Source organism: Vanessa atalanta, chromosome 21 (genome assembly GCF_905147765.1).
Source record: "Vanessa atalanta chromosome 21, ilVanAtal1.2, whole genome shotgun sequence".
NCBI classification, from domain to species: domain Eukaryota; kingdom Metazoa; phylum Arthropoda; class Insecta; order Lepidoptera; family Nymphalidae; genus Vanessa; species Vanessa atalanta.
In genome coordinates this window covers 5914001-5926734 of record NC_061891.1, presented here as the reverse complement: position 1 = coordinate 5926734, position 12734 = coordinate 5914001, and the positions used below count along the sequence as shown (strand labels likewise).

General features: G+C 31.4%; 1 protein-coding gene across 2 annotated transcripts in view; it reads left to right on the top strand.

Moving 5' to 3' along the window:
• Positions 1 to 12734, top strand: part of LOC125072366 (ras association domain-containing protein 10) — a 131636-nt gene that overhangs the window by 56431 nt on the left and 62471 nt on the right. The window lies entirely within an intron of this gene.

Below are 12734 nucleotides of genomic sequence, written 5' to 3'. Positions count from 1 at the left end.
CCGCCAATCTGTAATACTTTGCATTATTATATTCCGGTTTGAAGGGTGGCTGAGCCAGTGGAACTACAGGCACAAGGGACATAACATTGTCCCAAGATTGGTGGCGCATTGGCGATGTAAGGAATGCTTAATATTTCTTATAGCACCAATGTTTAAGGGCGGTGGTGACCACTTAACATAATTTTTCCATTTGCGTGGCTGCCTATTTAATACATGAAAACAAAATGGTAATTCACTGTAAATTGGTGAATTGTGATAGATACTCATCTCACTTATACAGGTTTCCTCACAATGTTTTCCTTCAACACCGAACACAAGATTATAATCTTTAATCTTCTTTTTCTAATAATTATTAGCAAAAAAATTAATGTAAAATTAAATAATTCGATTCGATTAAAACCTAAAGTATCGTATTAAAATCCATCTGTTATATTTATAGTATCTCGACTCAACATAAAATTGAATTAATGAAAAAAACAAATTAATTAAAAATGTGGTTTTGTCCATAGCGACTGTGCTATACCGGTAACACTATTTCAAGGCGGTCTAAAAATAATTTTAATTACCATAATTACTATTTGTTTCAACTTCGTAGGTATCGACGTATCACATAGTTCAAATATAAAATGGTTATTGTTGAGGGATACTATAAGCTATACTACATAGATTTTGTTTATCAATCTTGTTTAGGGGTGAATACTTAACAAGTGTCTTTTACTTTCGAATGACAAATCAGTGGTGACTGAAAGAGAGCACCTTAGTTTAATTAAATCGCTAAACAGTATTTATATGTTAGGTAAATGTTTACTTTTATCTTGTACTAAATGTTTCTCATCAAACTATTGGTTTGGGCTTAAGAGTTATGTCAAGAATATAAGAGATACATTTTTTATTCTTATTAACTTTATTCGTTCCAATTTCATAGTGATATTTAATTAATTCTTGTTTAGACACACTTATGTTATGTGGAAGAGAAGCTATAATTCAATTATATGATTTAATCAGTTATATGAAATAGGGTTCACCCAGCAAATCTTCTGAATCCTAGGCACATGTTAAAGAAATTCCGTTATATTTTATTTTTCAATTAGTTATGAATTCAACCTAAATTGTGCTCAATAATACAAGTGTGAGATTATCTATATGTACTATAATAATTATATTGTATATAATAATCAAAATACCGCCGACTGACTCATCATGAGATCTCCGAAACTATAGGTCCGATTGATTTGAATTTTAGAAGTTTACTCATTTACCAAGTATACACTTGGTGGTAGGGCTTTGTGCAAGCCCGTCTGGGTAGGTACCACCCACTCATCAGATATTCTACCGCCAAATAACAGTACTCTGTATTGTTGTGTTCCGGCTAGAAGGGTGAGTGAGCCAGTGTAATCACAGGCACAAGGGACATAACATCTTAGTTCCCGAGGTTGGTGGCGCATAGGTGATGTAAGGAATAGTTAATATTTCCTACAGCGCCTTTGTCTATGGGCGGTGGTGACCACTTACCATCAGGTGGCCCATATGCTCGCCCGCCAACGAATGCCATAAAAAAAAAAAAATTCGCGACGTAGACGCTCACTATAAAATGTAATTTGAATATTTCAACTACAACAAACTTCAAGTGAATTTTAGAGATTTTGGAGACTCATATCATTTATAAAGTAACTATAGATACAACGAATTCTTAAGAAACGTCAATTAACTGAAAGTTAAGATTAAAAGAAAGATTAATTTAATTTAAAAGTCTCTACCTAACTTCTATTTTGACCTAAAAATATAAATGAAAAAAACCTTCGTGTATAATTTTGTATTGATATTTCAAGCCATTAATAATTGTCAAATATTTCGTTTTCAGGTAAGTGTGTCAGTCGTTTCTCATCAATAATACAAACACAACAGGAATAAGGTAAGTGAATAGTATATGAGGTACATTTGGATTTGTTATTGTATTGAATAACAAAAATCTTTAAATGGTTTATAAATTCTCAGGTCAGTGTCTATTTTTAATTTCTTTAATTATCATTTATTTTACACGTGCGCAGTCTATATGTTACTACTAGTTGTTGCCCGCGGCTTCGCTCGTATTTTAGGGGTTGATTGTCATGTGTTAGGCCAAAAAAATTTGCGTATGTCCTTTCTTGATGTTCAAGTTTGCTTCATACCAACTTTCATAAAATTCGGTTCATTGGTTTGGCAGTGAAAGAGTGACAGACAGACAGACAGAGTTACTTTCACATTTATAATATTAGTATAGATAAGATTAAAGCTAGGAAATTTCAAAAATTTTGGGGTTTTCTCTACTATAAGATACGTAATTACAAACCTTCCTCTTGAATCATTCTGTTTATTGATATGAACCGCACTAAAATCAGTTGCATAGTTTAGAACATCTAAGCGTACAGACGGCGGGAAGCACTAAAATTTTTCAATGCGGTATATTATTGTCAAAACGAAGTTTTTACAGACCTCTTTGTATTTCCATTATTAAATAAAAAAAAAACTTGTTCTAAATAATGTTAGATGGATTTCATTGATACAATAACTTAATCATCGTTTATAGAATTGTTATTTTACAATAATATATGCGATATTTTGTTTGTGTTGTTATCTGTTACGTAACCACTAAAACGAAATCTTGATTCCGGTTTCGTTGATAAAGTATATTTTGGAATAGGAAATAAATTACTTTACACTCGTGTTATTGATCCTAGCATGTTTTAAATTACCCCTATGCTAGTGGGTGGGGAACATAGAGTAATTTCCTATTTTACTGATTAATGACTTACTGTAGAAAGAGGAGTTATATTCGCATATTATTTATAACTTTTTCGATTTTGTGGGGGGACTGGAAAGAATTTTAACGTATCCTCACATCACTAATACGGCACCAACCTTGGGAGCTGAAGTATGTATCCCTTGTACCTCTAGTTATACTGGCTCACTCATTCTTAAACCACAACACAATAATCCTTAGTATTGCTGCTTGGCGGCAGAATATATTATGTGTGATGTACTTACCTTGTACTTTAAATGTACCTGCATGAATTGTTTTTATTTCAAACAGCATGATAATATCATTTGTTAGGAAAATGTCTAAACAGTGTTGTAGTCCTGTGGAATCAGTCTCTTTGTTGCTTTCGAGTTGGCTTTGAGTGAAAAAGAATGCTAGGAATATGTCTAACTGTCTAATTAAATCTTGTCTATGGTAATATTAATGTCTTTGGCTCTGTAACAACAGAAGGCTATATATGAGTAGGGATGTGCCGGATGCCCTTACAATAATTAATAGCGTAAAGCGATTTTTGCCCCGTGATTATAGGACGATAAGAGCACATAAAAAAATGATTATATTCTTAATTTGAAGAGCTTCAGCCGTAGATGTGCAGAAAATTAAAAAGGATTCTTGATTGCAATTTACTAAATTGTTTCAATATAATAAAGAATATATTTTAAGAGAGCGGAAAAAAGTTACTGGCCGGTTAGAGAGCGGTGCTACGGCAATATAAGAAAAAATTTAAAGTAAATTGTTATAGACAAACTGTAATTCTTACTCAATTAATACAGGATGTCCCGTAGGTCGACGTCAAGCCGAAATTTCCTGACAGGTAATGCCGCACCAGTTATCAAAAAATTAAAAAAAAAAAAATTTAAGTCATGTATTTTTGAAGTTATGGAAATTTTTCTTTTATTCCAGAAAATGTACACCATGTGACCGTTTTTTCATTCCTGTTGTTACAAAAATTTACTTTTTGACAATTTTTTTTCTCTTACGTCATCCCGAATAGTGCTTTATGTAACCTATGATCCTAAACCCTGTGTCGATCACTCCAACTTGTAGGAAAATGTCATTTTATACCGTAGCAAGTTTTCAAAATTAATTTTTCGCTCTACTTCAACTGATCGTCCTGAATATACAGGATATACTATTTGACATTATAAATTTCATTTAAATGAGGTTTCATCATTTTGGCGCCAAATGGGATGACAATGATATTAAAAATAAAACAAAATATATTTCGAAATTCCTAAAAAAACTTTTGAATAAATTCGATGTTTCGCTTACGACCCACTAGTATTAATAAATATAAGAGACTTTAAGACTAATTGTAGCAATGAAACATAATTTAATTTGCCGGCCTAATTATGAAAACTAAGCCGATTTCAGTATCTAGCGTGGTTAATGCTGTTTTTAAGTTTACATAATAGCAAACCAGTCATCGTATTGATTAATTATTTGAGACGATTTGAAAGAGTTCTAGTTTTATAAATAGTAACAGTACTATGTTTGATAGTACGGTATGAGTTTTTATTTCAAACCTGAATTAAAATAGACATTGAAAAAAACTCCCAACAAACAATCAGATGGTCGTATCCTTGAACTCAATGTAGAAGATCTCGCACAGACTTGCGACTGTCGCGAGTTTAATTTGTCTGTTCAAGATATTCACGACATATTATTTAATTTATAAATTTATGGACATTGTCAATTAGAATAAAAGTAAAATATTATCTATGTGTCTTAAATTATCGAATTATCTTAAATTAACTTAAATAGTGTCATACCAACACTGTTTAAGTTCATATTTAATTGTATGCAAGTGACAAGCATTTACAAGCAAGATTAATATCGTTCGGCAATGGATGAATAAATTCTAAGATTTTTAGATTTGCATATATTTTAAAAATAAAAGAGAGAGAGTTAAATTTATGTGACGTATATCACGACTATTGAGCTGTAAACGTATCAAAATAATGTCTTAAGTCTGCCGAAGCTATAGTACGTCCTATAATTGTCATTAAGACAAAAACAATGTACCATTATAGAACAAAAAGCAGCCCTTAGCATATAGGACAAGCATACCCGTTAAGTAAAGTTTTTTAAATCGAACCTGTGATCCAGTTTGAGTCTGCCCTTAATATGAATACTAGTTTCGTGGGAATTAGAAGCATGTATTGTTTTGATTATTTTAGAACTGTTAATTTTTAATCTGTGAACATATTTTAGGAAATAACGGTTGTTAAATTATTGCTGAACTGACATTTATTATTGTTCTTGGATTTATTTGATACTTAAAGTTATTATTATGCTTTAAATATTAAATTAGTTACGACGCAGAGTCGGTATTTAAACTGGGTATAGAATTTCTGTAATCGAGTATTACATTTTAGAATGCATATAAAAAGGTTTAAAAAATACATATAAAACATTTATTATTAATATATTCCCATTTTATATAAAAATGTCAATACCTATTTAGTCCTTATTATTGAAATTAAAAAAATAATTTTTAGCTAGTGTAACTTTAGGCACAAGGGATAGCACCTTAGTTCTCATGGTTGGTTGCGTAATGGTGATTTAAGGTGTGGTTAATATTCCTTACCGGTGGTAATCACGCTTATCTTGGACTTACCACTAATCCCTTAACCCGGTTCTTATGATATCCACTGATTAAAATCAGAGGCTCTTTTTAATCTGTTAGAATAATTATATATCAAAGTAAGTAAGATAAAAAAACAATTTGTAAATATCCCTTTACTGGGCTATGGCCTCCTCTTTTCTTGAGGAGAAGGCCTAAAGCTAACCTATATAATCACATAGCTTCCAAGGGCACCGGTGGCAGATTTTCATTCGACACATTCAAATCCTCACGATTATTTCTTCAACGCTGCGGAAAAGATAAATATTGAACACAATAAATGCTAACTACAAAACTAAACTAAGCATTAGCATTAGCAGCCTGTAAATGTTCTCACTGCTGGGCTAAAGGCCTCCTCTCCCTTTGAGGAGAAGGTTTGGAGCATATTCCACTACGCTGCTCCAATGCGGGTTGTCGGAATACACATGTGGCAGAATTTCGTTGAAATTAGACACATGCAGGTTTCCTCAGGACGTTTTCCTTCACCGCCGAGCACGAGATGCATTATAAACACAAATTAAGCACATGAAAATTCAGTGGTGCCTGCCTGGGTTTTAACCCGAAATCATCGGTTAAGATGCACGCGTTCTAACAATTGGACTATCTCGGCTCAACTAAACTAAACTAAACTACAAAAAAATTTCAATCATTGTTTACAAACCACGCATATACATATATAATACTCGTAAAACCGACTATCTATATTGATGATATTATACATTCTTCAAACTCTACAAGAAAAGCCACAGTAAGTTAAAATGATTAATAGTGCGTTAAACTAACCAATGCTTGTGGTTATCATAGTCTCCGTTTCCAACCACAACATAAATAATACGGGCAACGTTTAATTAGTAAGAGGAGCACGTGTCGTCTGGCCACAAGACGATTACTCATAGATACGATATATTATTACATTTATACATTACAAATCAAGGCAGTGAGCCTGTAGAACTATTACTGGACTACCGTTTTGTACACGATTTGAATACTGGCTGAGCTATTAACGGATTAAAATTATTTATAATTTAGAGACTACTTCTAAATATAATTTTCTTGAATAAAATTCAATTAAAGGGTAATGTCATTTTATGTCACTAAATGTAGCACCTTCGCCTAAAGATGCTGACAGTTTAAAAGTATATACCATTTCTTAAACTGTCATTGAGCCAATTATGCAAGTTATATTGCTTGAGTTGGTATGTTTAAAAAAAAAATTACGATTTATTAATAGTGATTTTTTATCTGTAATTTTTAAATTTCGTTTAAAAATCGAAATTTAAATGTTTTGATAATAATTACAGTGAGTCCTTGATAATTACGAATGGTATATTAAAATCATTAACAAAAGCAATTAAACTTAACAAAGGAATGTGAAACAAGACGTCAATAATTTTTAAAACAAAAACTTGGTTCAGTTTAATCCTGTTTATTGTAATTAAGGTAAAATCATTATTGTTCTACTTTTTTAAGGAACTAAGACCATATTGAGAGATTGATAAAAATACTAAACTGAGCGCTCTGTCGCGACCACGTTTTTTGTATGACTTTTAAATGAATAATTTTATACCTTCTTTAAATGCCGTGACGAAGACGTTGATTTGATACTGATGGATACAATCGATTTTAATTTTATTAAATGACATACATTTGTTTTATATTATTTTTAATAAAACTAGAGGAAAATTCCAATAAGAAATTTAATTTAAAATTAATAAATTACAAAAAAACAAAAAAAAAAATGAGGTGAAAAGTTATTAAAATATTTAAACTTTTTTTTATTAATAGTACAATACTTAAATAGTATATATTATCTGCAATACTGAAAAGCGTTAAAATGTACTTGTCTGACAAGCTAGGAATAATTTATGATTCACACGTCATTCGATTCTTAAGACATGTGAATGAGACTGCAACAAATCCAGTATTCAGTAAAGTTCCGCGATATCCACAACGTGTTGCTATGTTCACAATTTTGATACGTGACAAAATTCGAATTTTAAATTTTTAAATTTCGAATGAACAAACTCACCACGGAACACGATCATGAAATGTCAAAAGATACGTCATCGACTGTAGTAATTATAGTATCAAAATAGCTTCTCACCATAAGTCAATACTTCACGTGTAAAAATAGTTCTTACATTATAGTACTGATGTTGAGGTATTTGAAATTTCTCAGACATCTATAAGCACAAAGACGTTAAGAGAAATTAACCCAAAAAAGATATTTCAATTGAAAAACTTTATATTTTAACAGATACTATATTATTTAATTACTTATTAACATCGTATATAATTCGTGCACTCTACCTGGCATAAGTCCTTCGTTACTTTTTTTTTTCTTTTTTAGGTTTTTTTATTATGGTCCAAATTACTGTGTCTTAAAGACTAATTTTACTTAACTATTAATTACGCTATTATTAATTATATCAAGTTACCTTGATTTGATCATTGGTAGTTTATTAAAAAATGTTGGTTATCCTTGTAATTGTATCAAATTATTTGTAGAATAACTAACGGTAGATATATTATACGTTTTTATTACTTTTTAGAAAAAAAAAAAAAAAATATGCGAACCATTCACGGTAACAGTTTCGTGATTTGAACGAACAAAAAACAAATTATAAAAAAACGTAAATCGATTTCATTTCATATAAACGCGAAAATATAATTCGTTGAAATTTAATCTTACTTATTTTTAATCATGGCATCTTGAACTGTAACAATGAAATTTCGAAATCGGTTTGAAAATTTACACATAAGGATCGTACACATGGAAGCGAGCGAAGATCGAAGCGAGACTAAAGCTATTGTGCCGAAAGAAAATCTTTAAATTTGTGACAGAGATTACACATTTTCAAATTGACGCCAACTTGTATTTTTTATGCTTTAATTTGAGTATGAAAAGTGAGATAATATGTATAGAAGTACTAGAATAGATTTCGCAGTTGGAAGTATGTTGGTGATAATATATGTACATCTTGCTGATCGTTATATAATGTTGTTGGGTGCATATTTATAATGTTGGTGATCTTTGTCTGTACATCAGGTAAATAAGTTGGTAGCATATTGATAAATTTGGTGATCGTTCTATCATTTAGTGGTATTACATTAGTCATACCGGTGAACCTACCATCTTATAATTGGTAATGTATTGGGTAAGTTGGTGATTCTTTTATTGACCCTACTATGCTGACTAGGTTACTTTTTTATTTCATATCACTTGACAACCTCTAAGACGCGAGCAAAAACACGGACCACAACTAGTGGCTTATAATTTTGTTGTACTAGTCATCCGTCCCGGTTTTTGCATTGTAAAACAAACATAAAGGCTAGGAAAATTTATTTTTTTCAATTTTCCTCTACTTTAATATGCATGTGTGAACATATAAACCTTCTGCTTGGATCATTTTGTTTATTGATGTGAATAATATAAGAATCCTTTGCGTAGTTTAAAAGACCAAAGCGTAGAGACGCTCGGAAGCGATTTTATTTATACAGAGATGTCAAAGATTTTTATTCTTCTTATATTGACCTAAACTGTCTTATAGTTTTTATTAGGTTCAATTATACAAGTGTGACCAGCTCCTAATGGTTGCAATTAAGACAAGTCAGTTTTAATTCGATATTCAAAAGAAATTATGGCTTGAAAATACTTTCCATCAAAATATATATTATAAGACATTCTAGTCTAGATTTTAATATCATTTAGTCATAGCTTTCCTTCATAGCCATTGTAAAATAAAGCTATTATTTTCATTGTGGCGTCGCGTGATGTATTCCATAATTTTACTATGGTAAGATTTGGAATGTAAATCGTCTACGATGCACGATTATATAAAGTGGAATACTGCCTTAGTAATAATATTTTTGACCCGTCATTTTATGTAATGCAATTGAGATGCTATTTTGAAAATAGTGCCGTAAATATTGCTAAATAAATTACAAAAAGTTTGCCTATAGGTAATAAAATATTATTAATATTCGTCTGACCAGATTTAAATAATCACAGTTCTAAACCTCAAACACTAGCATACACGGGAACGTTATAATACATAAGTGTGAAAAAATATATTATTTACTTAAAGAAACAGATTGTGTAAGATTTTTTGCGTTTTCTGAGGCACGTTATGTAGCAGTACCAATTTTTGAACGCGCGATCTTTTTTCACAGCTTCTTTTATTGTTTATTTTTATATTGACGGAAAACGCCTTACGTATTCCCCCACATTAAGCGAGAAGAGAGGACGGTACGGTACGTAGGACTCACCAGTTTCCAGAACGCCTAGTGCACCCAAGCACACTAGAATGCCAGCCAACACCCAGTCACATTAGCAAATCGCTCGCAGATACTTTCGTGACGTATTCACCACAGCCTCAAAAACTTTTTAATATAACAAAGAAGGCAAAGAGGTGTATATCTGATGGCTACATAGTAACCATAGTTGTTAGGTCTAATATATGAACGTATCGCTTTTTCAGTAAGTTTTATCGAGGATTACCCTAAGCAAACTTTCCAAGTTAGCTGTTAAAGCCAAAAAGAAACCCTAGACATTGACTTAACGCAAATTCCCTAGCGATAACCACCGTTTGAGAAACGGTGGTTCTAATTTACTCATTCTACACACCATTTTTACACTGAAAATCATCGACCAATTACTGTCAAACATCGAGCGCCGATTAATGCGACCTTGCGCGACCAATTCGTACATACAATGGCGTACAAATTATACCAACAACAATTGTACGTACGGACGAACTATGGGAATAAGGTCTCCAATTTGTCATAGACAACACAATACGTATTCAAGCCGGCTTCTGCATGAATATTCAATACCCATTGTAAGTATTTTGATAGTAGCTTGTGCTGGTTAGATTCAAAACTTTAAATTATACTTAACATATATCGATTAATTGAGGTATTATTTGATGGTAGGACTATTTACAAGATCCTCTTTGCATCCTCTATTCATCCTCAACCGCCAAAGAGCGATACTCAGTATTGTTTTGTTCCGATTTAAAGGTTGAGTGAGCCAGTGTTACTACAGGCACAAGGTACAATAATATCTTATCGAAGGTAACTATACACTCCATGCAAAGAATATTATCATTTAGATCCCGTGGTTAGTGGCGCATTGACGACCTAACGAATTACTTGGTATGAATTAATTTTCTTGTAACGACGTACCATTGAATGATATTACCTGTTTTTTTATAGAGCTTAGTATAAAACGGAATTTTTTACTCAGATAGTTTATACTGAACTTCACTGTACTCCAAATATATGCATAAGTTAAACTCAAAATCACGAGTCAATTCATATAAACTTAGTATTTAAATTTGAGTCAGTGAGTTGTGACTAGTATCGCTCCCACGCCGTGCCCCATTGACGTTGAGGTGTGAACACGGTATCTAATTAAAGCGACAAATATTCTACTAACCGTTTGTAGACTACATTATAGTACAAGAGCTACATTCGAGTTATTTGAAAAAAAAAAAAATATCAAGTAGTGGTAATTTTATAAATATATATTCTATTTTTTTTATAATGATAAATATAGGTACGTAATTTCTTACTAATGTAATGTGACGTGACAACTAATACTGATATGTCATAATTAATTCAGTTGAGTTTTTGAAATGATTATGACGAAAGTTACCTTTATTCAAGTTTTTTCAAGTCTTGCAATTTTTATTGTACTATAGACTTAAGACCTTAATGTAAATAATTCTTATGTACATTAAAAAAACTAATTAAATAAGAAAAATTATGACTTAAATAGAGTTTTTACCAATTGCTATTGAAACATTATGAACATATTCGAATTTTGACATGATCACATATTAAATTTAAAATAATTTTAATACAACTTTAACATTTTAATGAAGCTCTTTGCCTACGAAGTGCGTATATTCAATCCTCATTCTTATAGACTCGGCGTCTTAACAAACGGCTTCCTATTTCATTGTTTGAAAGAATTTTATGGAAAATCATACGGTAAAATTTTGTCTGCTTAGCATAATATTTGAACTGTAATGGCTCAGTGAATGAAATACGTGGAAATTAATAGAAGGCTACGGGTTTTGGCTCGGGAAAATGTAAAAGTTTATAATGCTCAAATTTGTGTTACTTATTCATGTTTTATTGTAAAGTAAAGTAAGCAAAGAGTTTCGAAGGAAATTCTCACAGTGTAAATATAACTGTCATTTTATATGGCGTACTCGTACTGTATACACTTTCTATAAATTATTAATACTACTTATGTTGTTTGAAATATAAATCTTTAAAATAAAAATGTTAATACATTTATTAACGGAAATGTATATTTTTAAAGTATTACAATTACACAGAGGAAACCAATATAGGAAGCATCATCTGTTTTATAAAAACGACTAAGTTACGAGATACTATTTATAAATATTATTTACGAGATATTAATTATTTTTCGGCACAGAAAGCATTGCTTCCAACAATTTTGTTTGTTTTGAAATCAGCAATTAAGTCATTTTTACAAAATATTTACGCATCAATATACTCAAAACAGCAATTATTTATTGAATCAAATATATATTTTTTACAGTGGTCAAGTTTAGTTGCCCCCAGTATTTTAAGGCAGCTACTATAAGTTGAGCTATTGGGAAGTTAAATCATCTGTAAGAATGATTTTCTATTTGAGTTAATAAAGTGACAAGTACGAACCTTGGAATTGAAAACAAATATTACTAGTATTAACACATTCAGGCAAAGCACACAATATACAATAGCTAAGTAACTATTGTGACGTCTGTAGGCGTTTATTGTACTAGAAAGTGTTAACAGAAGAGAGTTAAGAGTAATATCGACACAGCGATCATCATCCCATCCCTCCCAGAGGCCCGGGTACTCTCTAAGGTACTTTTCACTACATGAAAAAAAAATGAAAGAAATTGGAACACATCAATCTTACCAGACGATTACGGGTTCGAATCCGTACAAAACTAGTTTTCTTACCTAATTTGTTTTTATAAGTATCGGGCTGGGTGGTCAAGCTAAGCATATTAGATGATTAGCAGTGAGCCTGTTAATTTTACTATCGTTATTATTGATGCTAGTATTCTCTATGTACTAAACCACGATATAGTTTTATCACTGAGTCTTGATCTATAAACTTTATCCCGTAGTTATTCATTTTAATCTATCTCGAGTAATCAGATTCAAGGTTTTAGTTTTACTGATTGTTGTTACGCACGCGAGTATTCTATGAAACTACGGTCCATATAACCCATGTATGCCTAATACACCGTGGTATAACTACTTTTATGGACAGCCATC